General features: G+C 47.8%; 1 protein-coding gene and 1 non-coding gene across 2 annotated transcripts in view; one reads left to right on the top strand and one right to left on the bottom strand.

Annotated features, from left to right (window-relative positions):
• Window positions 1-22,283, top strand: part of rnf216 (ring finger protein 216) — a 263,325-nt gene that overhangs the window by 164,987 nt on the left and 76,055 nt on the right. The window lies entirely within an intron of this gene.
• On the bottom strand, window positions 2,810-2,890 carry trnas-uga. The gene has a single exon. It is a non-coding gene; the product is annotated as a tRNA-Ser (tRNA).

Here is a 22,283-nt window from a genome sequence, read left to right on the forward strand (position 1 = left end):
TAATAATAAAAAAATCTCATGTTGCTTCCTTCAGGCTTGGGTAATGCTAATAGCCTGTGTCCGTCATGGAGGTTTGAGCCGGCTCTGAATGCCTTCCTGCCGCCATGCGCATTCCCTGCCTGGCTTTGTCCGTCATCCTGCTGGCTCCCCATTGCAGGACAGAGATCCCACAATCATTTGTAGGATTCCTTTTCTTCTTAAAATGAGTCAAGGGCTGCTGTTTGAATGCAAAAGAGATTCTTGCATTCAAAGTTTGAGGAAGTCCAATAGTGTTTGTCAGATATTTTATTGCAATCATATAATTACCATATAAAATGCAAATACTGGGATGCAAGAAATCTGAAGTTGGAAATGCTCAGCAAATCGGGCAGCAGCTGTGGAGAGAAAAATATTTCCGAGAAATTATCAGTTCTAACAAAAGACCGTTAGCCAAGACTCCTTCGACAGTACCTTCCAAACCTGCAATCACTACCATCTGGAGGACAAGAGCAGCAGATACCTGGGAAACCCCACCACCTGGAGGCTCCCTTCCGGGTCACTCACCACCCTGACTTGGAAATATATTGTCTTTCCTTCACTGTCACTAGGTCAAAATCCTGAAACTCCATCCCTAACAGCACAGTGGGTGTATCTGCACCTCGGGGACAGCAGCAGTTCAATAAGGTAATGCACCGCCACCACCTTCTGAAGAGTAAAATACTGCAGATGCTGCAAAACGGAAATAAAAGCAGAGAATGTTGGAAAGACTTGACAGGTCTGGCAGCATCAGTGAAGACAGAAACCTCTGAATAAGAATCCTATGGATTTGAATCGTTAACTCTTTTTCTCACTTGGCACGGTGGTGCAGTGCTTAGCACTGCTGCCTCACGGCGCAGAGGACCTGGGTTCAATCCCAGCCCCGGGTCACTGTCCCTGTGGAATCTGCATATTCTCCCGTGTCTGTGTGGGTCTCATCTCCACAACCGAAAAAGATGTACAGGGTAGGTGAATTTATTTGCCTCTTAATTGGGGGAAAAAAAGAATTGGATACTCTAAATTTTCTCACTACAGATGCTGCCAGACCTGCTGCGTTTTTCCAGCATTTTCAGTTTCCCTTCAGATCCTTGTTTATTTCAATGAGATTGCCTCTCATTCTTTTAAACTCCAGGGAATATAGACCCAATTTACGCGGCCCCTCATCCCAGGGACCAAACTGGTGAACCTTTCTGCCTCCAAGATAAGTATATCTTTCCTTGGCTATGTATACCAAAATCTCGCACATGATTCCAGGTATGGTCTCACTAAAGCCCTGTGCAATTGTAGCAAGATCTCTTTATTCTTGTATTCCAATCACCTTTGTTTTAATGCTCTGCTGATTTATTTTTTCCCCTGATTGCCTGAAGCAGAGTTCTAAAGATTATTCTTTCATTCCTGGAGACTCCTGGGAAACCCTGGAAGTGCTGGCAGCCTCAGCCTCACACACATTGCTGTTCAGTGATCGCTGCTGGAAAGCGTGGGTGGATGTTAGGTGAGGGAAAAGTTAGGGAGTACAGTTTTAGCTGATAGCTTTTCTGTTACAAATGGTCTCCTGACGCTAATTGTTAAAGTTCACGTGTGACTGACTTTACAGTACAAAATAGCAATCAGCAAAATTAAGTAATTAGAGGTTTTATATCTCATTTAAGGCTTATTGAGAGGTGAAGTAGAATATTAAAGTAATACTACCACCATTGCTTTACTGAAGAAATACAGATAGTTTGCTCGGTATCATTTGAATTAAAAGTGGATTCTGCCAGTACTGGTTTTCATCCAATAATCAGTGTAGCCTTTGAGTACAATAAATGAGGTTACCAGCAGTCTTGTTATTGGCTGTAATGTTTGTTATAGCAACCCTCCACATGTTTATAGTTATTTGGGTCTGTGAGGAGCAGGAGCTGGAAGTTTGACCTTTGCTCCTCAGCTGAGCTCCCACTGCCAGATGACCCCGCACATTAACTGTGTCCAATCAGAGAACACCAGCTGTCACCAGCAGTGTGCATTTATGCTGAAATGTTAGCCAGCAGAAAATGAAATATTTTTAACTCTTTGAGTGCGAACCTTTGATGAATCTGACAGACTTTCCCCATTTTTAGTTATTAATTTCTGTGCAGTAAAGCAAGCCAGCAGCTTCTTATAGATTCCAGATGACTTCGGAGCAGAATTGTTGGAGCTCAATTGGGATGTACTAATCTACTTAAACACAGATGATTACACTGAAAAGGTAATAAAAAGTCAAATGGAAGAGAGGATGTTATTTTCCTCATTGAGAATATGAATTATCAATAATTCTGCAGGGCTTGCCACTTTTGGCATGTGGAGTGGGTAAGGAGATCAGATCTGAAGGTCATCCCCAGTCTTTGCAGTATATAATGGTCAAAAATGCACATTTTCTTTTTTTTCACCCAAAAAACAGATGATTGTATTATATTGGCCCCTCTGCATCTTTACTGAACGCTGAGCTCAGTTTCTCCAGCTCTCAGCCCCCAAAGTTACTCTATTTTTCTCCTCCCTTTCCTCGGCTGTGTGCATGTTTTCTTCTTTTTTTGTTGGCACTGACCCTGAACTGTCAGACAAGCACATTGAATCAAGGAGGAATTCACCACACATTGCAAAAAAACTCCTAATGGGATCCCAGTGTGTTACAATGCATCAGCCCTACAGTGCAAAGAAATGTAAAAAATCGCGCCAAACACTAGAGAAGCAGACATGTCCCCAGCATTCATCATAATTCCGATTAATTCTCCAGTCTGCAGCTTCTTTAGGGAGCTGTGCAAGCATTATGAATCACAGTCGCTGCCAGCAGGGCTCGAACTTGCCCGAGGAATCCCATTGGATTTCAAGTCCAATGCCTTAACCACTCGGCCATCGTAGCTAGCATTCAGCATAATAAACTGGCATTGTACTTGTGACCTAAAGCCTTCTAGATTAGCTGTGTGTGTGCACGCATAAATATATTTATATAAATGAATATATCACATTAATCCAGCATACACCAGTAGAGGCATGCATAACAGAATCTTAATGTAAATTTTATTTATAAAAAAAAATTTTAGAGTACCCAATTCATTTTTTCCAATTAAGGGGCAATTTAGCATGGCCAATCCACCTACCTTGCACATCTTTGGGTTGTGGGGGTGAAACCCACGCAAACATGCAAACACGGGGAAAATGTGCAAACTCCACACGGACAATGACCCAGAGCCGGGATCGAACCTGGGTCCTCGGCGCCATGAGGCAGCAGTGCTATCCACTGCACCACCGTGCTACCCTATAATGTGTAAAATTAAGCACATGGTTCAATATATTTATTCACTTTGAGCTGGGTAAGAAAGGTTCCAGGTTCAGTCCTCATTCTGTCCTGGACTAGTGAGGGGGCTGCAGTTAATCTCCTTGTCCTTGGATCAGGAAAGGAAAAATGTGTCCTGGGTTCCCGCTCTTAATTTGCTACCTCGACGCAGCTCTCAAATTGGATGTGAGTTATGATAGGCCAGTGAGACTTACGGTGGCTGTGATGGAGTAGGAAGCCACACATTTGGGAGCTCCCGTTTTAAAGAGACTTTTCGGCTCTTTTGAGAGCCCAAAACGGAAATTTTTCGTCGCCTCCCGGTGGGGGAAGGTGTGCTGAACAACTTTCCCCGCAGTCCATGCCTCGAACTCGGAATGGAAAGGGGGATAAAACAGCAGCAGCTCCTCAGAAAAAACGGAGGAAGGAATCCAAGATGGCCGCCAGGGGAGCCCCAGAGGATTGGAGGCTGTGGGCCCAGGAGCAACAAACTGATCTCCTGCACTGCTTTAAAGAATTCAAGGATGAGGTGCTGAGCTCTCTGCAGGAAACGAACAGAAGGCTGTCAGAGATTCAGTCCACCCAGGGTGCTGCCATCAAGGAGTTGCAGACGCAGGCCACTGAACGAGAGGAGGAGGCCGTGGTCCTCGTGAGTAAGGTGGAGGGGCACGAAGCACTCCACAAGAAGTGACAGGAACGCTTCGAGGAGCTTGATCACCGCATGAGGCAGAAAAACCTGCGGATCCTGGGCCTTGCGGAGAGGCTAGAGGGGTCGGACCTGACAGCCTACGTGGCTGTAATGCTGAACTCGCTAGTGGGGGCCGGGTCTTTCCATCTGCCCTTGGAGCTGGAGGGAGCGCACAGGGTGCTGGCTAGGAGGCCTAAGGAAGATGAACCCCCGCGTGCGGTGCTGATGAGGTTCCACCGGTTCAGTGATCGGGAGTGTGTGCTGCGCTGGGCCAAGAAGGTGAAGAGCAGCAAGTGGGAGAATGGGGTAGTACGGATCTACCAGGATTGGAGTGCGGAGGTGGCTAAGCGGCGGTCCGGATTTAATCGGACAAAAGAGGTGCTTTATAGAAAAACGATAAAGTTCGGAATGTTGCAGCCCGCGCACCTGTGGGTAACTTATTCGGACCGGCACCATTATTTTGATTCCCCGGAGGAGGCGTGGGCCTTCGTGTGGACGGAGAAACTGGACTTGAACTAGGGGTTGGGGGTTGCGAGGTCGGCTGTAATATATTAGTGCTGGATTCTGCTGTTGCTGTGTTCTCTTTTTCTTCTGTTCTTCTCTTCTTGTCTTAGTACTTTTGCAATTTTGATATGGTTATTTACGGAGGGGTTGTTCTGCAATGTTTTTGTTTTTGTGCTGTGGGGCATTGTTTGGGCTGTGTATCTTGTGGGGAGGGTTGGGGGGGTCTGTTGTATTCTATGTCGGAGTGGGGGTATGGAGTGGGGCTGATATTTGGCAGCTGCGTCAGAAGGGTGTGGTGGGGCAGTGCGAAAGCGCGGGCTTTCCTCTGGTTTCCCGCGCTGCGGGGCTGGGGGGTGAAGACGGTGACGGGGGAGGCGGTGCCTTAACTGGTTCTTCCCCGTGCTGGAGCGGTGCCTGGAGGAGGGATAGATTGGGGGATGATCCCACTTCGGGAGGGGTCGGGCTATTGGCGGGAGTTTCCGGGGTCAGCAGAAGTTAGCTGACCCACGGAAGTACAATGGAGGATGGTTCGCGGCTGGGAGGGTTCCAAGCCTGGGGGGGAAGGGAGGGGGGAAATGGGAATACCGGGTTGCTGCTGGTAGGGTCAAGAAGGAGCTTGGGGGGGGGGGGGGGGGGGCGCTGGGGGGACAGAGGTGAGGTGTTGTCGCTATGGGGACTGGGTCGGGCAGGGGGTGCTGGCCTGGGGCAGGCAGTCGACAGGCTATGGCTAGCCGACGGGGGAGGGGGGCGGAACGCCCTCTGATCCGGTTGGTCACTTGGAATGCGAGAGGGTTGAATGGGCCGGTGAAGCGGTCGAGGCTACTGGCTCACCTGAAGGGGCTAAAGGCAGATGTGGCAATGCTTCAGGAGACCCACCTGAGGGTGGTGAACCAGGTCCGCCTGAGGAAAGGATGGGTGGGGCAGGTTTTCCACTCTGGGTTGGATGTGAAGAACCGGGGAGTGGCGATTCTGGTGGGGAAAAATGTGTTGTTTGAGGCATCGGAGGTGGTGGCGGATAAGGGGGGTAGGTATGTTATGGTTAGGGGCAGGCTACAAGGAGAGAAGGTGGTACTGGCTAGTGTGTATGCCCCAAATTGGGACGATGCGGGCTTTATGAGGCGTATGTTGGGACGGATCCCGGATCTGGAGGCGGGAGGTCTGATCATGGGGGGGGGGGGGGGGGGGGGGGGGGGGGGGGGGGGGGGGGGGGGGGGGGGGGGGGGAGGGGGACTGTAATACGGTGTTGGATCCTTCACTGGATCGGTCCAGCTCTAGGACGGGTAGGAGGCCGGCGGCGGCCAAGGTACTGAGAGGGTTTATGGATCAGATGGGTGGAGTGGACCCATGGAGGTTTGTGAGGCCGAGGCACGCGAGTACTCTTTCTTCTCCCACGTACATAGGGTCTACTCTCGGATAGATTTCTTCGTGGTGAGTAGGGGACTGATTTCGAGAGTAGAGGAGGCCGAGTATTCGGCCATCGCAATCTCCGACCACGCTCCGCATTGGATAGAGTTGGAGATGGGAGTGGTGCGGGACCAACGTCTGTTGTGGCGGTTGGATGTGGGGTTGTTGGCGGAGGAGGAGGTGTGTAGGAGGGTCCGGGCAAGTATTGAGGGGTACCTTGAGGTGAATGATACGGGGGAGGTTCAGGTGGGGATGGTCTGGGAAGCCCTGAAGGCAGTAATTCGTGGGGAGCTGATATCCATCCGAGCACACAGGGAGATGAGCGAGAGGAGTGAGAGGGATAGACTGGTGGGAAAGATGCTGGAGGTATGCAGAGGCACCAGAGGAGGGACTGTTGGGGGAGAGGTGCAGCCTGCAGGCTAAATTTGATTTGCTGACCACTAGAAAGGCGGAGGCACAGTGAAGGAAGGCACAAGGGGCAGTGTACGAACATGGTGAAAAGGTGAGTAGGATGCTGGCTCATCAGCTCTGCAAGCGGGATGCGGCTAAGGAGATTGCTGGAGTGAGAGACAAGAGTGGGACTGTGGTGCGGAAGGGGGTAGAGGTGAATGAGGTCTTCAAGGACTTTTACGGGGAACTGTACCGGTCGGAGCCAACGGGGGAGAGGGGGGGAATGGAGAGGTTCCTTGACAGGCTTTCTTTCCCGAAGGTGCAGGAGGAGAAGGTGGAGGGGCTGGGTGCGCCGATTGAGCTGGAGGAGCTAGTTAAGGGGATCGGGCAGATGCAGTCAGGGAAGGCACCGGGGCCGGATGGGTTCCCGGTGGAATTTTATAAAAAGTTTGTGGACCTAGTGGGTCCCTTGCTGGTGCGGACACTCAATGAAGCGTGGGAAGGGGGGTCTTTGCCCCCGACGATGTCGCGGGCGCTGATCTCGTTAATTTTAAAGAAGGACAAGGACCCCCAGCAGTGTGGTTCATACAGGCCCATATCTCTCCTCAACGTGGATGCTAAGGTGCTGGCAAAAATCCTGGCCACCAGGATAGAGGACTGCGTGCCAGGGGTTGTGCACGAGGACTAGACAGGTTTTGTGAAGGGAAGGCAGCTGAACACGAATGTGCGGAGATTGCTGAATGTCATCATGATGCCGGCGATTGAGGGGGAGGCAGAGATAGTGGTGGCGCTGGATGCGGAGAAGGCCTTCGATAGAGTGGAGTGGGGGTACCTATGGGAGGTGTTGGGGAGGTTTGGATTTGCTGAAGGGTTCATTAGATGGGTACGGCTGCTATATGAGGCCCTGATGGCGTGCGTGGCCACGAATAGGAGGAGGTCGGAGTACTTCCGGCTTTACCGAGGGACCAGGCAGGGTTGCCCCCTGTCCCCCTTGTTGTTTGCACTGGCAATCGAGCCGCTGGCGATGGCATTTAGAGATTCAGAGAGGTGGAGAGGAACATAGGGTGTTGTTGTATGCCGACGACCTGTTACTGTATGTGGCGGACCCGGTGGGAGGGATGCCGGGAGTGATGGAGTTGCTAGCTGAGTTTGGGACCTTTTCAGGTTATAAATTAAATTTAGGCAAGAGCGAGGTGTTTGTGGTGCACCCTGGAGACCAGGAGGAAGGAATTGGTAGGCTCCCGCTTAGGCGGGCAGGGGAGAGCTTTAGGTACCTGGGGGTGCAGGTGGCCAGGGACTGGGGGACTCTCCACAAGCATAACTTCACCAGACTTGTAGATCAGATGGAGGAGGAGTTCCAGAGGTGGGACATGCTGCCATTGTCGTTGGCGGGGAGGGTGCAGTCCGTCAAAATGACGGTGCTTCCGAGGTTCTTGTTCCTCTTTCAGTGCCTGCCCATCTTTATCCCCAGGGCCGCCTTTAGGAGAGTGACTAGCAGTATATTGAGCTTTGTGTGGGCACATGGGACTCTGTGAGTGAAGAGGGTGTTCCTGGAGCGAGGAAGGGATAGAGGCGGGCTGGCGCTGCCCAACCTTCTGGGGTATTATTGGACAGCCAGTGTGTCAATGGTGCGTAAATGGGTGATGGAGGGGGGAGGGGCGGCGTGGAAAAGAATGGAGATGGTGTCATGTAGAGGTACGAGCATGGGTACCATGGCAACGGCACCGTTGCTGCTCTCCCCTAAGAGGTTTACCACGAGCCCGGTGGTGGCGGCGACCCTAAGAATCTGGGGACAGTGGAGACGGCATCGGGGGGAAACAGGGGGCTCGATGGAGGCTCCACTGGGTGGCAACCATCGGTTCATCCCGGGGAACATGGATGGGGGATTTAGGGGGTGGCAAAGGGTGGGCATCAGCAAATTGAGGGACCTGTTTATTGGCGGGAGGTTTGCGGGCCTGGGGGAACTGGAAGATAAATTTGGCCTTCCCCAAGGGAACATGTTCAGATACTTGCAGGCAAAGGCGTTTGCTAGGCGACAGGTAGAGGGATTCCCTTTGCTGCCCTCGCAGGGGACGATGGACAGAGTGCTTTCGGGGGTGTGGGTCGGAGAGGGGAAGGTGTCGGACATCTATAAGGTAATGCAGGAGGTGAGGAGTCGTCAGTGGAGGAGCTGAAGGCTAAATGGGAGGAGGAACTCGGGGAGCAGATAGAGGACGGGACTTGGGCGGATGCCTTGGAGAGAGTCAACTCTTCCTCCTCATGTGCAAGGCTTAGTCTCATCCAATTTAAGGTGCTGCACCGGGCCCACATGTCCGGGACTAGGATGAGTAGGTTCTTTGGGGGTGAGGATAGGTGCACCAGATGTTCGGGGAGTCCTGCGAACCACGCCCATATGTTCTGGGCATGCCCAGCACTGGAAGAATTCTGGAAGGGTGTGGCGGAGACGGTGTCGAGGGTGGTTGGATCCAGGGTCAAACCAGGGTGGGGACTCGCGATCTTTGGAGTTGCGGTAGAGCCGGGAGTGCAGGAGGCGAAAGAGGCCGGTGTCCTGGCCTTTGCGTCCCTAGTAGCCCGCCGAAGGATTCTGTTACAGTGGAAGGATGCAAGGCCCCCAAGCGTGGAGACCTGGATCAGTGACATGGCGGGATTTATAAAATTGGAAAAGGTCACATTTGCCTTGAGAGGATCAATACAAGGGTTCTATAAACAATGGCAGCCTTTTCTGGACTTCCTGGCTCAGAGATAGGTAACTTGGTCAATAGCAGCAGCAACCCGGGGGGGGGGGGGGGGGGGGGGGGGGTTGCACTATTGTAGTGTCTATTCTGTAACTTTATAGTGGGTTAATTTGCGGCGTTGTTAAAATGCTGTGTTGTTCATGGAGGTGGTGCGAATGTATATGATTGTTAATATTATTGTTATTTTCGGTATTTTACTCAGGTGTGTCAATGTTGTATAAAATCAAAATTTTTCAATAAAAATTATTTCAAAAAAAAATGATAGGCCAGTGATGCTTGCTGTCCAGCCTTGTATATAAATGATGATCACTTCACAGCATTGAGAGAACACGCGTTGCCAGTGGCATCATATTCTACGAGGTATTGATGCCTTCAAGAGAAGAGTGCAGTTAGGTTTTTTTTTAAATAGCACTTAGACAAAGACAAATTAAATCTGTGTACAAACTCGATGCTGAGTCCGAATTATGATACTTTATTAATGTGAACATTTAGTTTTAAAATTGGCCGAGAACACTAAGAAGAGCTCCGCGTAAACGTTTTGGGTTAACCGAATAATCATTTGACTTTAACAAGTGAATGAACGTAGTGTGAATTAGCTTTCCTCAGTACTGCAGTACAACCTTCTTTTTTTTTAAATAATTTTTATTGGAATTTTTTACAGAAAATATAAAAATATAACAACAAGTATAGCAACAAGCAGTAATATGCAACTAACAGCCCCATAACACCCACAATTCCCCCCAAACCGTAACATCACATGTATCACACTCCCCCCTCCCCCCCCCCCCCCCCCCCCCCACCCCCACAAGAGAACTTAACCATAATTAAAATTAAATAAATCAAATTTAAATAAAATAAGCAAACATAATCAACGCCCCCCCCCCCCCCCGGGTTGCTGCTGCTACTGTCCCAGTACCCTATCGTTGAGCCAGAAAGTCGAGGAAAGGTTGCCACCGTTCAAAGAACCCTTGCACCGATCCTCTCAGGGCAAATTTGACCTTCTCAAGCTTAATGAAGCCCGCCATGTCATTGATCCAGGTCTCCACGCTTGGGGGGGGGGGCCTCGCGTCCTTCCATTGTAGCAAAATCCTTCGCCGGGCTACTAGGGACGCAAAGGCCAGCACACCGGCCTCTTTCGCCTCCTGCACTCCCGGCTCTACCCCAACCCCAAAGATCGCGAGTCCCCATCCTGGCTTGACCCTGGATCCCACCACCCTTGACACCGTCCTCACCACCCCCTTCCAGAACTCCTCCAATGCCGGGCATGCCCAGAACATATGGGCATGGTTCGCTGGACTCCCCGAACACCTGACACACCTATCTTCACCCCCAAAGAACCTACTCATCCTCGTCCCAGTCATGTGGGCCCTATGCAGCACCTTGAATTGAATGAGGCTAAGCCGCGCACACGAGGAGGAAGAATTTACCCTCTCCAGGGCATCAGCCCATGTCCCATCTTCGATCTGTTCCCCCAGTTCCCCCTCCCACTTCGTTTTCAGCTCCTCTACTGACGCCTCTTCCACCTCCTGCATAAGCTTGTAGATATTGGATATCTTCCTTCCCCGACCCAGACCCCCGAGAGCACCCTGTCACTCACCCACCCCCCCCCCCCCCCCCCCCCCCCCCCCCCCCCCCCCCCCCCTCGCGGGGAGCGCAGGGAATCCCTCCACCTGCCGTCTAGCAAATGCCTTTACCTGCAGATATCTAAACATGTTTCCCGGCGGGAGCCCAAATTTCTCCTCCAACTCCCCCAGGCTCGCAAACATTCCGTCGATAAACAGGTCCGTCAGCTGTCTAATGCCCGCTCTATACCATCCCTGAAATCCCCCATCCATGCTCCCTGGGACGAACCTATGGTTCCCCCTTAACGGAGCCTCCATCGAGCCCCCCACTTCTCCCCTATGTCGCCTCCACTGCCCCCAAATCTTGAGGATAGCCGCTACCACCGGACTCGTGGTATACCTCGTGGGAGGGAGCGGCCACGGCGCCGTTACCAGGGCCCCCCAGGCTTGTATCCCCACAGGACGCTCTCTCCATCCGTTTCCATGCTGCCCCCTCCCCCTCCATCACCCACTTACGCACCATCGACACGTTGGCCGCCCAGTAGTACCCCGAGAGGTTGGGCAACGCCAGCCCCCCCCCCCCCCCCCCCCCCCCCCCCCTTCATCTCTCCGCTCCAAGAAGACCCTCTTCACCCTCTGGGTGCCATGCGCCCAAACAAATCCCATGATGCTGCTGGTCACCCTTTTAAAAAAGGCCCTAGGGACAAAGATGGGCAAGCACTGGAAGAGGAACAAGAACCTCGGGAGAACCGTCATTTTGACGGATTGCACTCTGCCCGCCAGCGATAGCGGCACCATGTCCCACCTTTTAAATTCCTCCTCCATCTGTTCCACTAGTCTGGTGAAGTTAAGCTTATGAAGAGCCCCCCAACTCCTGGCCACCTGCACCCCCAGGTACCCGAAACTCTTCACTGCCCTCCTGAAGGGGAGCCTCTCAATTCCCCCCTCCTGATCTCCCGGGTGCACTACAAATACCTCGCTCTTTCCTAAGTTTAGCTTATAGCCCGAGAAGCCCCCAAATTCCGCTAACAGCTCCATCACCCCCGGCATTCCCCCCTCTGGGTCCGCCACATATAACAGCAGGTCGTCCGCATACAGCGATACCCGGTGCTCCTCCCCACCCCGCACCAGACCCCTCCATTTCCCTGACTCCCTCAACGCCATGGCCAGCGGTTCAATCGCCAGTGAAAAGACCAGGGGGGACAGGGGACACCCCTGCCTGGTCCCACGATAGAGCCTAAAATACTCCGATCTCCTTCCATTTGTGACTACACTCGCCATCGGCGCCGCGTAAAGCAGCTTCATCCATTTGATGAATCCCTCCCCAAATCCAAACCTCTCCAGCACCTCTCACAGGTACCCCCACTCAACTCTATCAAACGCTTTCTCTGCGTCCAGCGCCACCACTATCTCCGCCTCCCCCTCTACTGCCGGCATCATGATAACATTGAGCAGTCTCCGCACATTCGTGTTGAGCTGCCGCCCCTTGACAAATCCTGTCTGATCTTCATGAATTACCTCTGGCACACAATCCTCTGTCCTGGTAGCCAGAATCTTCGCCAGCAACTTAGCGTCTACGTTAAGGAGCGAGATAGGCCTATATGATCCGCACTGCAAGGGGTCCTTATCCCGTTTTAGGATCAAAGAGATCAGTGCCCACAACATCGTCAGGGCCAAAGCCCCACGCCTCATTGAAAGTTTGCACCAGCAGGGGACCCACCAGGTCCGCATATTTTTTGTAAAACTCTGCCGGGAACCCGTCTGGCCCCGGGGCCTTACCTGACTGCATTTGCCCGATCCCCCTGACTAGCTCCTCCAACTCTATCGGCACCCCCAGCCCCTCTACCAGCCTCTCTTGAACCGGTGGGAAACATAGCCTGTTCATGAAGCTCTCCATCCCCTCTCTCCCCCTCGGAGGTTCCGACCGGTACAATCCCTCGTAAAAGTCCCTAAAGACCCCGTTTACTTCTGTCCCCTTCTGCACTACATTTCCACCCCCATCCTTCACTCCCCCAATTTCCCTCGCCGCATCTCGCCTACGGAGCTGATGCGCCAACATCCTGCTCGCCTTCTCTACATACTCGTATACTGCGCCCTCCTCCACTGTGTCTCCGCCTTTCTGGTGGTCAACAAGTCAAAATTGGCCTGCAACCTGCGCCGTTCTCCCAGCAACCCTTCCTCCGGTGCCTCCGCATATCTCCTGTCCACCTCCAGAAGCTCTCCCACCAGTCTCTCCCTCTCCTTCCTCTCCCTCCTTTCCCTGTGGGCCCGGATGGAGATCAGCTCCCCCCGGATCACTGCTTTTAGAGCCTCCCAGACCATCCCCACCTGGACCTCCCCCGTATCATTGGTATCCAGATACCCCTCAATGCTTCTCCGAACCCTCTTACACACCTCCTCCTCCACCAGCATCCCCACATCCAGGCGCCAAAGCGGGCGCCTGCAGTACAACCTTCCAGTGCACATGCTTTGCTCACCATGATTTGTGACAATGTTAATGCAAGTTTTGTCTGGCATCAGAGTGAATATAAGGTGAAATAAGCTTCGTGCAACTACAAAACAAGGTGCATGTTTTGATGGAATGCCCTATACCTCTACATAGTATCATGCAGGACTAAACCCGTTTTATCCATTTCGTACAAATTATGTGATGTTGTTCAATACTACCTGAACTATTTTATTTGTGATCTGGGTGGAAACAGATTGGGCTTGATGAGTAAACATTGTATCCCATGAAGCAGTGTGTGAAGTGGTATTTTACTGTGCTCGGAATAAAAATAGAAATTTTCACAAGCATTTTTGAAAAAGTTAAGTACGGTGTTTCTCCATCATTCATGCATTGTTGTTTTGTAAAGGTCCAACCTTGCAAATGCTGCAAGCTTCAGTTAAAAATAATGTATGGAATAGACTACAGCCAGAGGTGGAGCACCACACAGGATTCTGCCCATTTCTCCTGAGTACTGGGTTTAGCAGATTGCAGATCTTTATAATTTACAGGATGATTGAATGACATTTTAGCAGGCAAGATGGTACTATTGAGGTTCTCTGTTGTGAAGAAAGATTGAATTGTGCCAAGTATCTTGGAAAATTGTCTGTGATTCATTTTACTTTGGCTTTGTTTAAATTCCAGTATTTGAGGGGCGGCTTGGTGGCGCAGTGGTTAGCACTGCTGCCACAGCACCGAGAACCCATGTTCAATCCCAGCCCCAGGTCACTGTACGTGTGGAGTTTGCACATTCTCCCTGTGCCTGTGGGTTTCACCCAAACCCAAAGATGTGCACAGTAGGTGGATTGGCCACATTAAATTGCTCTTAATTGGAAAAATATAATTGGGTACTCTAAATTTATTTTAAAAATAAATAAATTCCAGTATTTGTGGTGATTGCTCTTCCTCTAACTTTGTACCTCTCTCTCTCTGTCTCTCTCTCTCCAGGATCTAATGTATTTTAAAAGTAAAAAGTATGCCTCTCACATACTCCTGAATTTCGTATTCAATTAACGATGCTAAATTTATATATTAATATCACGCTGAATTTACTGTTCCCAACCTCTATGCCTGATCTGATCCTGAGATGAACTTTTAATCCCATATCCTTTCCACCATCAACTGTCTCTTTCCCCACCTCTGTTGTTGGCACCCTTAACCTCTGCTTCATAGAATCCCTGCAGTGCAGAAGGAGGCCATTTGGCCCATCGAGTCTTCATCGCCGCTCCAAAAGAGCACTCTACTGAGGCCCACTACCCTGCCCTATGTCTGTAACCCCGTGCATTGATCATGACTAAATCACCTAACCTGCACATCTTTGAATGTCTCTTGTCACCACCTGATCTATTTTAATACTTTCCTGGCTAATCTATTCTCCACTTGAAATCATCCATCATTCTGCTTCCCATTTCCTAAACTGCAGCGATGTTAGTTTACTTCACCGACCAATTTGTTCTATTTACTGGGTGGCATTAACGGAGGCTGATTTCACATTCCATTCATATGTGTATTCCTTGGAAATATGTGTGAAGTTTTCTTTTTTATTGGTTTCGTATTTCTATTTCACTAAAATTCTCAGGATTGTTTTGTCTGGGTAGAAAGAATGAACAAAAGCAGGGAGATGTCAAGGGAGAGTAGCAATGGTATTTTTGGGTGGACACGTGGGACTTGACACGTGCACTCAAGTTACTTTTGCAAACAAGTAATTTTTCTGTTCGGATCAAGACTTTGTGCTGTAAATTTCAAGTGGAGCCAGACGCTCTGTGGCCACTGCTCGTGTGCACTTTTATTTTTATTATTATTGTTTTATCCATGACAAATGTCACTGCAAATATTATAAAACCAATAAAAACATTTTGTTTAAAAAGAAGAAAGAAAAACAGGCATCTACAAATTGCAAATGTATACAAATGGAAATATTGAGGGACTGGCAGACCTTTATACAATCACGCAAATGGACCTCTGTACAGAAATGGGGGCAGCAGCCCCCGGGAATTGGTTGTCACAACCGTACTTATTGATGCCCCTGCTGTCCCCTGGTAGTAGAACATAGTGGGGGGGGGGGTGCTCTTTGACTGCGAGTGGCAACACACTGTTCAACCACAGTAGGAAGCGCAGCCAAGTTTGTTCCTGTATATTTGACATTAACATGCTCGTGCAGGCTGTTAAATACAATTGGGACAGGGAATCCAATGTCAGGTGTAACAGCGACTAAAGCTAACTCAACATAACTAAGTTTTTTTTCAGCGCCCTATCTGTCCTGTACAGCAGAACCAGCGACACAGAGCCAGTGTAAATCTGTATCCTTTTTTCTGTTCCAATATTGATATTGAATACTGTCCCAGTGTTAGGAAACACCCCCTCTTAAAGTGCAAGCTCTAACAATGGTTTATGTGACTTGTGTTGTGTTGCATTGCATCTCATGACATATATTTCATCGGCAGTTGCTGTCGATGTAATTTGTTTTTGTAGGCCCTTCACTGCTGCAAGCCTTCAGAGAGATTTCAGAGTAGTCCCTGTGGAGAGCTGTAATCCTATATTTAGATTTGCATTGCTGCACTTTACTTAATCAATAACATTTCACATCTGTGTGAACATTGTGCAAAACATATGTACATGAAGAAAGTGTGAGAATGTATCTTGACTGGCAAATCGCATTTAGCACACTGTTTCATCTGGCTTCCAGCTGAAGTAAAGCTGCAGAGACTTGTTTGTTCGCCATTTTTAAACTAATAAGCATGGAATAGAATTAGTACTGAAAAGCTCTGCTTTTGGTTTGGCATACAGTAACTAAATTCTGCCACTCGCATTGGCCTCTCCCCCTGAAAATAATGAGCGTGTGAGAAGACAATGCACTGTCTCAGACAGTCCTGCATTCACATGCACAGTCGTGTTTTGTTTTCAATGTGGGGAAGAAAGACTGGGGATAAGACCTTCTTCCCACATCCAGAGGGAGGTCATAAGCTGCTTTCAAGGTTGATTTTGTCTGTTTTGGCTCTAGCCCATCAAGACTTATGTCCTCTTGTGTTGTCTATTGCAATTCCACCCGTCTATCCCACCTGCCGTAATGGCAAGTTTACTTTGTGGTCGCAGCTGGTTACACAGGGCAGGGATAGTGGCATAAAGCCAATGCAAAAGGCAGCAATTGCTTTTGTAAGCATTTACATTCTCTTCAATAAAACAAGTATTTTGTGTATTATTTTTCTTGGCAAAATTTAAAATAGCATGTTTTTCATACTAGTTGAACAGCATATGGCACTTTGAAAGTGTGGACTATTGCTAATCTTGGTTCCTTGAATCATTTCCCTAGTGCTCTATTCAATGCTGTGATGAAGGCAGAGAATGGGACAAACAACCCCAACCACCCCCACGGAGAAGCCACCTTTCTTCATGTGGAACCTCTTTTCTTCCCACCAGGATGTCCCTTAATTGTGGCATAAATCTTGTCACGAGCTATCCTGCAGCTAGCATTCTGGCCCTTTGTGATGCAGAATTGTAATCCAGTCCACTGAGTACAAATCAAAAAGATGAAGGCCAACTTTGTTGAATTATCTCAATTTTCAAATGCAATGTTTATAATGGAATTTCTAGCTCAATAAGACATCAATGGTAGCTTTTCCAAATTAATGAAAATTTAGTTTTGTTAGTTTGGACGTAGAGCCTTTAACTGCTGAGTGTCGAGTGCCTGATTTATTGGCACAGATAGGCTTTTAAATGGCACTCTGGTCATGATGATTGTTTCTCTGTTCACAGAATGCCGCTGTTGTATTGTGAGGTAGTTTCATTAAAAAGGAAGAAAAAGCGCGGTAGCAAAAACCAACTGAAAACTTGGTGTCCAGCTTTGCTTGAGCTACTTTCAGAGGGTTTTAATGGAATCTATCTACTCTCAATTTGACTACAAAAGAAACTCATTGGCAACAATGCCCCATGCAAGAGCATGTGCAAGTGCCCTTTTCCATTTTCCTTTTTTATTTTTATTTTTCCAATTAAGGGACAAAGTAGCGTGGGCAGTCCACCTACCCTGCACACCTTTGGGTTGTGGGGATGAGACCCGCGCAGACACAGAGAATGTGTAAACTCTACACGGACAGTGACCCGGCCGGGATTGAACCCTGCTCCTCAGGGCCGTGAGCTAACTACTGTGTCACCATGCCGCACTTCCATTTTCTTAGTAATTTGTCTGGCAAAATGGGACATGAGCTTTTACTTAAAGGCAAGACAGGATTATAGAAAGAGGTAGTTTTGCCCACTGTATCTGCTGTGCCAGGACTCGGGACAGAAGAAAACTTGCTTTAACACTGCTTGAACAATCCCAGCCTCGGAGAAACAATATTTTCTCCATTGCCTGTGAAGAATGCACAACATTATTTTGCTTCCTGCACAGCTTTCCTAAGGCCTTTTGGAGTGGGCACACACTTATGTTAATTTGGAAAGATTTTGGTGCCCAATTGGGAAACACTTTGGGTATTTTCACTACATCACAGACAGTACATAAAATTTAAGCCAGTGTATGGATAATTTTATGTTCTGGACACATGGCAATTAAGAAATGAACAGAGATCTCCTAGACATTCCATGTCAGCTTCCCAAAGTGCTGAGTAATGTGCTTAATTGGCTCCATTACCTCATTCTCCATTTAACTTATTTTTTACCCCCATGATCATTGATTCCACAATCATTGCATTTCGGAGCGAAGACGGAAGGAAGCGACAATCGGCTGGCAGCGGCTATGTCTTGATTTGCCCAAACAAATCCTGAGATAATATAAGATTTTTGTCAGCTGCAATATTTATGCTGGTAACTGAATAGCTGTTAAAGGTATTTGATGGCCATGTGCTACAACGTTTGACAGCTAAATGCATAGAACCTATTCAAAAAGGTTGGTCTGCATGAGGATCTTAAAGGAGATTTAGGTGGCGGTGCCTGATGTGCATTCTCATCCATGTCCTGCATATGTGCCCAACCGAAACTACAGCTTTGTCTTAGTCTCTAGCTATGATTAATACCTGTTGCTGCATGCATGTCCTTATATGGATGTTTGTAACGTTGTATTCCCTTTATGACTGAGATTGGGTAAATAACGATGTTTCAAAACACAAGACACCTAAGACAAATCACACAGGTACACCTTGCTACATCAACACAGCATATGGTAATGTCCTTTCCTTAATAATACAATCAGCTGGCGAGTTTTTTTGCCAGACTGGCTGAATGTGAAATCCAAATTATTTTTTCACAATTTTGAAGTATAGGTGCTGTAACTCATTGTGGTTTCTACACTCAGTGAAAGGTCACAGAACTCATGCCTGAGGCTGGAGCTGCCTCATGCTGATGCTGTGGGTTATTTTTAGCACCTGTATATAAAGTACATTCAATCTTTCCCCAGCTGCCATACTGGCTTAGCTCGTTGATTGTGCTTGCTGCCTTCTCACTTAACGTGGCAAATATCAGTTTTGACTGTAAGAAAAATCTTAACCTCTGCAGCAACTAGACTTGACTTTTAAATTTTAGACGGGTGTCTCAATCCAAAGCCAGTCACTGATTAGGACTTGATTACTTGTTTTTAGCATTTTTATTGAAGCCTCTTAACTCGCTGCTATTCTTTGAAATAGGATGTTTGCCTGACTGCAGGTCACGTGATACACTTCCTGGACACTGTTTTATTTAATGTGGACTTTTCTTCACCTTGCATCATGAGGGGGAGTTTTTACAGTGTGGATTTAAATTTCTTAAAAGCTACTGTCCTAATGCAACTCTTGACCTTTCTACCTGCTTCGTAAAGAATAACTCTATTTGGTTATTGCTGCAAATTCAATGACTGGGACTGAGGCATTGGTAGTTGGTCGTCATCAAAGGCGCCCTTTGTCTCATCTGGCAAGACTGGGTTTGAACGCAGGCTCTATAGTTTACAAGGAAAAAGGGCAGCATGGTGGCACAGTGGTTGCACTGCAGTCTCACGGCGCCGAGGTCCCAGGTTTGATCCCGGCTCTGGGTCACTGTCCGTGTGGAGGTTGCACATTCTCCCCTTGTTTGCGTGGGTTTTGCCCCCACAACCCAAAGATGTGCAAGGTAGGTGGATTGAACCTACCTTGCTAAATTGACCCTTAATTGGAAAAATGAATTGGGTACTCTAAATTTATTTTTTAAAAGTTTACAAGGCCAACACAATATTTTGCCATTTGGTACCCTAGTTGTGTGTGTTTACAAAGTTATTTATTTAGTGTATTAACGTTTGTAAAGCTTGGTCCAAGTATTGACCAGGTGGAATTTTACTGGTGTGGCTGGTGCCAACAGCAAAATAATTGCCTGGTGTAATGTTATATTACATTGTAATTCAAGATCAACATGCCAACAGTATGGTTACTGGCCTGATAGTTAAAAGTTCATGACACAGATTTACAAGTGTGGAGGCGAAACCCACGCAAATACGGGGGAATGTGCAAACTCCACACGGACAGTGACCCAGAGCCGGGATTGAACCTGGGACCTCGGCGCCATGAGGCATCAGGGTTAACCCACCGCGCCACCGTGCTGCCTGATTCCCTTCCAAATTGACCATCCTGAGTGTTACCATTGGCCAGAAACTGAACTGGACTAGCCATATAAAAATTTTGGCTGCAAGATCATGTCAGCTACTAGCAATCCTGCGCCAAGTAACGCATCTAAAGTAACGCATCAGAAAGGACAAGGGCAGCAGACACATGGGGGCACCATGTGTTACCTAAAGCATGTCCACAATCTAAAAGGCACAAGTCAGGAGTGTGATGGAATACTCTCCACTTGCCTGGATGTGTACAACTTCAACAGCACTCAAGAAGCTGGACATCGTCCGTGGCAAAGCAGCACGCTTGAAAAGCACCTCATCCTCAAACATTCACTTCCTCTACCACCGACATGCAGTGGCAGCTGTGTGTACCATCTACAAGATACAAGAACTCACCAACACTCCTTCAACAGCGCCTTCCAAACCCACAACCATTACCAGAAAGGACAAGGGCAGCAGAGACATGGGGGCACCACCACCTGGAGGTTCCCCACCTAGCCACACCATCCTGACTTGGAAATTTATCACCGCTCAGTCATTCACGGTCAAAATCCTGGATTCCCCCCTCCCGAACAGTCCTGTGGGTGTACCTACATCACATGGACTGCAGCAGTTAAAGGAGGCAGCTCACCACCACCTTCTGAAGGACATTTGGGGACAGGCAATAAATGCTGGCCGCATCCCTTGAATGAATTTTTTTTAATGCTCTTTGTCATCCTTCTGTTGGAAAATGCCTTTGTGTGAGCACCTGATGAAGACAGAATTGAGCTGAGCCATGAAACCATATGCAGTGGAAATGCTTTACAAGACTTGTTGTGTAGCCTGGCACTTGAACAAGGTGGCAGAGGGCCCCCACATGTCAGCGTCTTCAGATGAGAGAACAAAATTGGAATAAGAGGAAAGAAAATAAAATGCAAAGCTTAAAAAATGTAAACATGAAGACTTGTTTATGGTTTGTATTCATTGAGGAGAGTGAAAATGGAGGCAAGGATGCCCAGGCAATTCGATTTTATTTATTGTTCTCTTTAGATGACGAGCTTTGGCATTTTGTGAGCTTGGATAAACAGGTTAGCGAATGTATTTAGTGAAGATGTTTCTGTTTTGGTTCATTGTTTTTCTAAGATGAATTGTTAAGCATTTAAATATTAATATTTCGCAATACCTGTAAAGGCTTTAAGCTATAGCTGGAGAATTCATTTTTCTGTTTAACTGCACCCATTTCTGGCAGGGTGACAAGGAAGCAACATTGCAGCAGTGCACATTGGACACTTAATTTCAGTGAAGGTGCTCATTGAAAGATTAGCGACAATGTGCCCTCTTTCCACCCATCTTATCCAATTTGAATGTTCAACTGAAAAAAAATTGCTATCGTTTTGTGTCAATGTTGGAATTGGTAACGGCCTCTGTTGTTGAGCTGAAACATTGTGTATCAGAAATGTTAACCATCTTTCACCACTAGGGTTTGCTCAGTCACTACTGAAAAGCACTTGCAGGCGTGGCTTTGCAAGTGGCTTTTAGAAGACATGCACTGGATCCTTTTTGTTCCAGGTTTTAATTATTATGCTGCTGAGTCTATTTTGAAACTGAATGCTTCCACAATTCAGCAAACCAGGAATTCTTCTTCAAGATGGTCACCGTATCTTTAAGCAAATGGCCAAGCTGAAGATTTTATTCATTTAACAGAATTATTCATTAATGGAAATGTACTTTACACAGCATCCTTTCGGTCACAGCTTTAGTGATAATGAAAGCAATCACTGGTTCCCCTTACTGTGTCACTAAGTACGTACTTTGAGTGCTGCTTAGATGGTTTGTAATAAATTTTGCAGAAATGCATGTCATGATGTGCCAGTAAGATGTGGCAGCTGTAAAATAATGTGCAAATTCCTGATCCTCCATTGGAGTTGGAGAAGAAAGAACCATCAGATATCCATTAGATCTCATATTTATTTTAAATTAACTACACAATGTCCCCCAAAGTATTACACATTTTAATTAATGTGAATGCAAAATCTTTTTAGCAGGTTTAACATTATCAGCATAATCTAGTTTACATGCTGTTTTAGTGATTTTGCTCAAAATATGGAATAGCATGAAAGACCAGACAAACTAAAAGGTTGTACAGTTTGTCTGTTTAGCACCTTGGGACTGATGCAGGAAAGAGCAGGTTACTGAAGGATATGTATATTAAATCTAGCAGCCTGATAATCGGGGAGATCTGCTGTGCATTCAAATTATTATTTCAAAAGCCTTTATTATCCCTCTTCCCTCTAGCCAAAGGGGATGGTTTAGCACACTGGGCTATATCGCTGGTTTTTAAAACAGACCAAGGCAGGCCAGCAGCAGGTTCAATTCCCGTATCAGCCTCCCCGAACAGGCGCCGGAATGTGGCGACTAGGGGCTTTTCACAGTAACTTCATTGAAGCCTACTCGTGACAATAAGTGATTTTGATTTTGATTTCATTTCATTTTTCATTCCATCAGTTTGAATTAATTGTGCTACCTAATGGGTGAAGCCACTTTGTAGAAAATGGTTCAGTAACTTAGTCACAGTCCGTTAGAATGGAACTAAACAAGAGAAGCCAGGGAGGACCCAGGTTGTGCTGAGTAGGACAGCAGTAGTGGTACAGAATTCTACAATTAACCTCTACTCCTCAGCTAGTATGGGCA

The sequence above is a fragment of the Scyliorhinus canicula genome, chromosome 15, assembly GCF_902713615.1.
Source record: "Scyliorhinus canicula chromosome 15, sScyCan1.1, whole genome shotgun sequence".
In the NCBI taxonomy this organism is placed as follows: domain Eukaryota; kingdom Metazoa; phylum Chordata; class Chondrichthyes; order Carcharhiniformes; family Scyliorhinidae; genus Scyliorhinus; species Scyliorhinus canicula.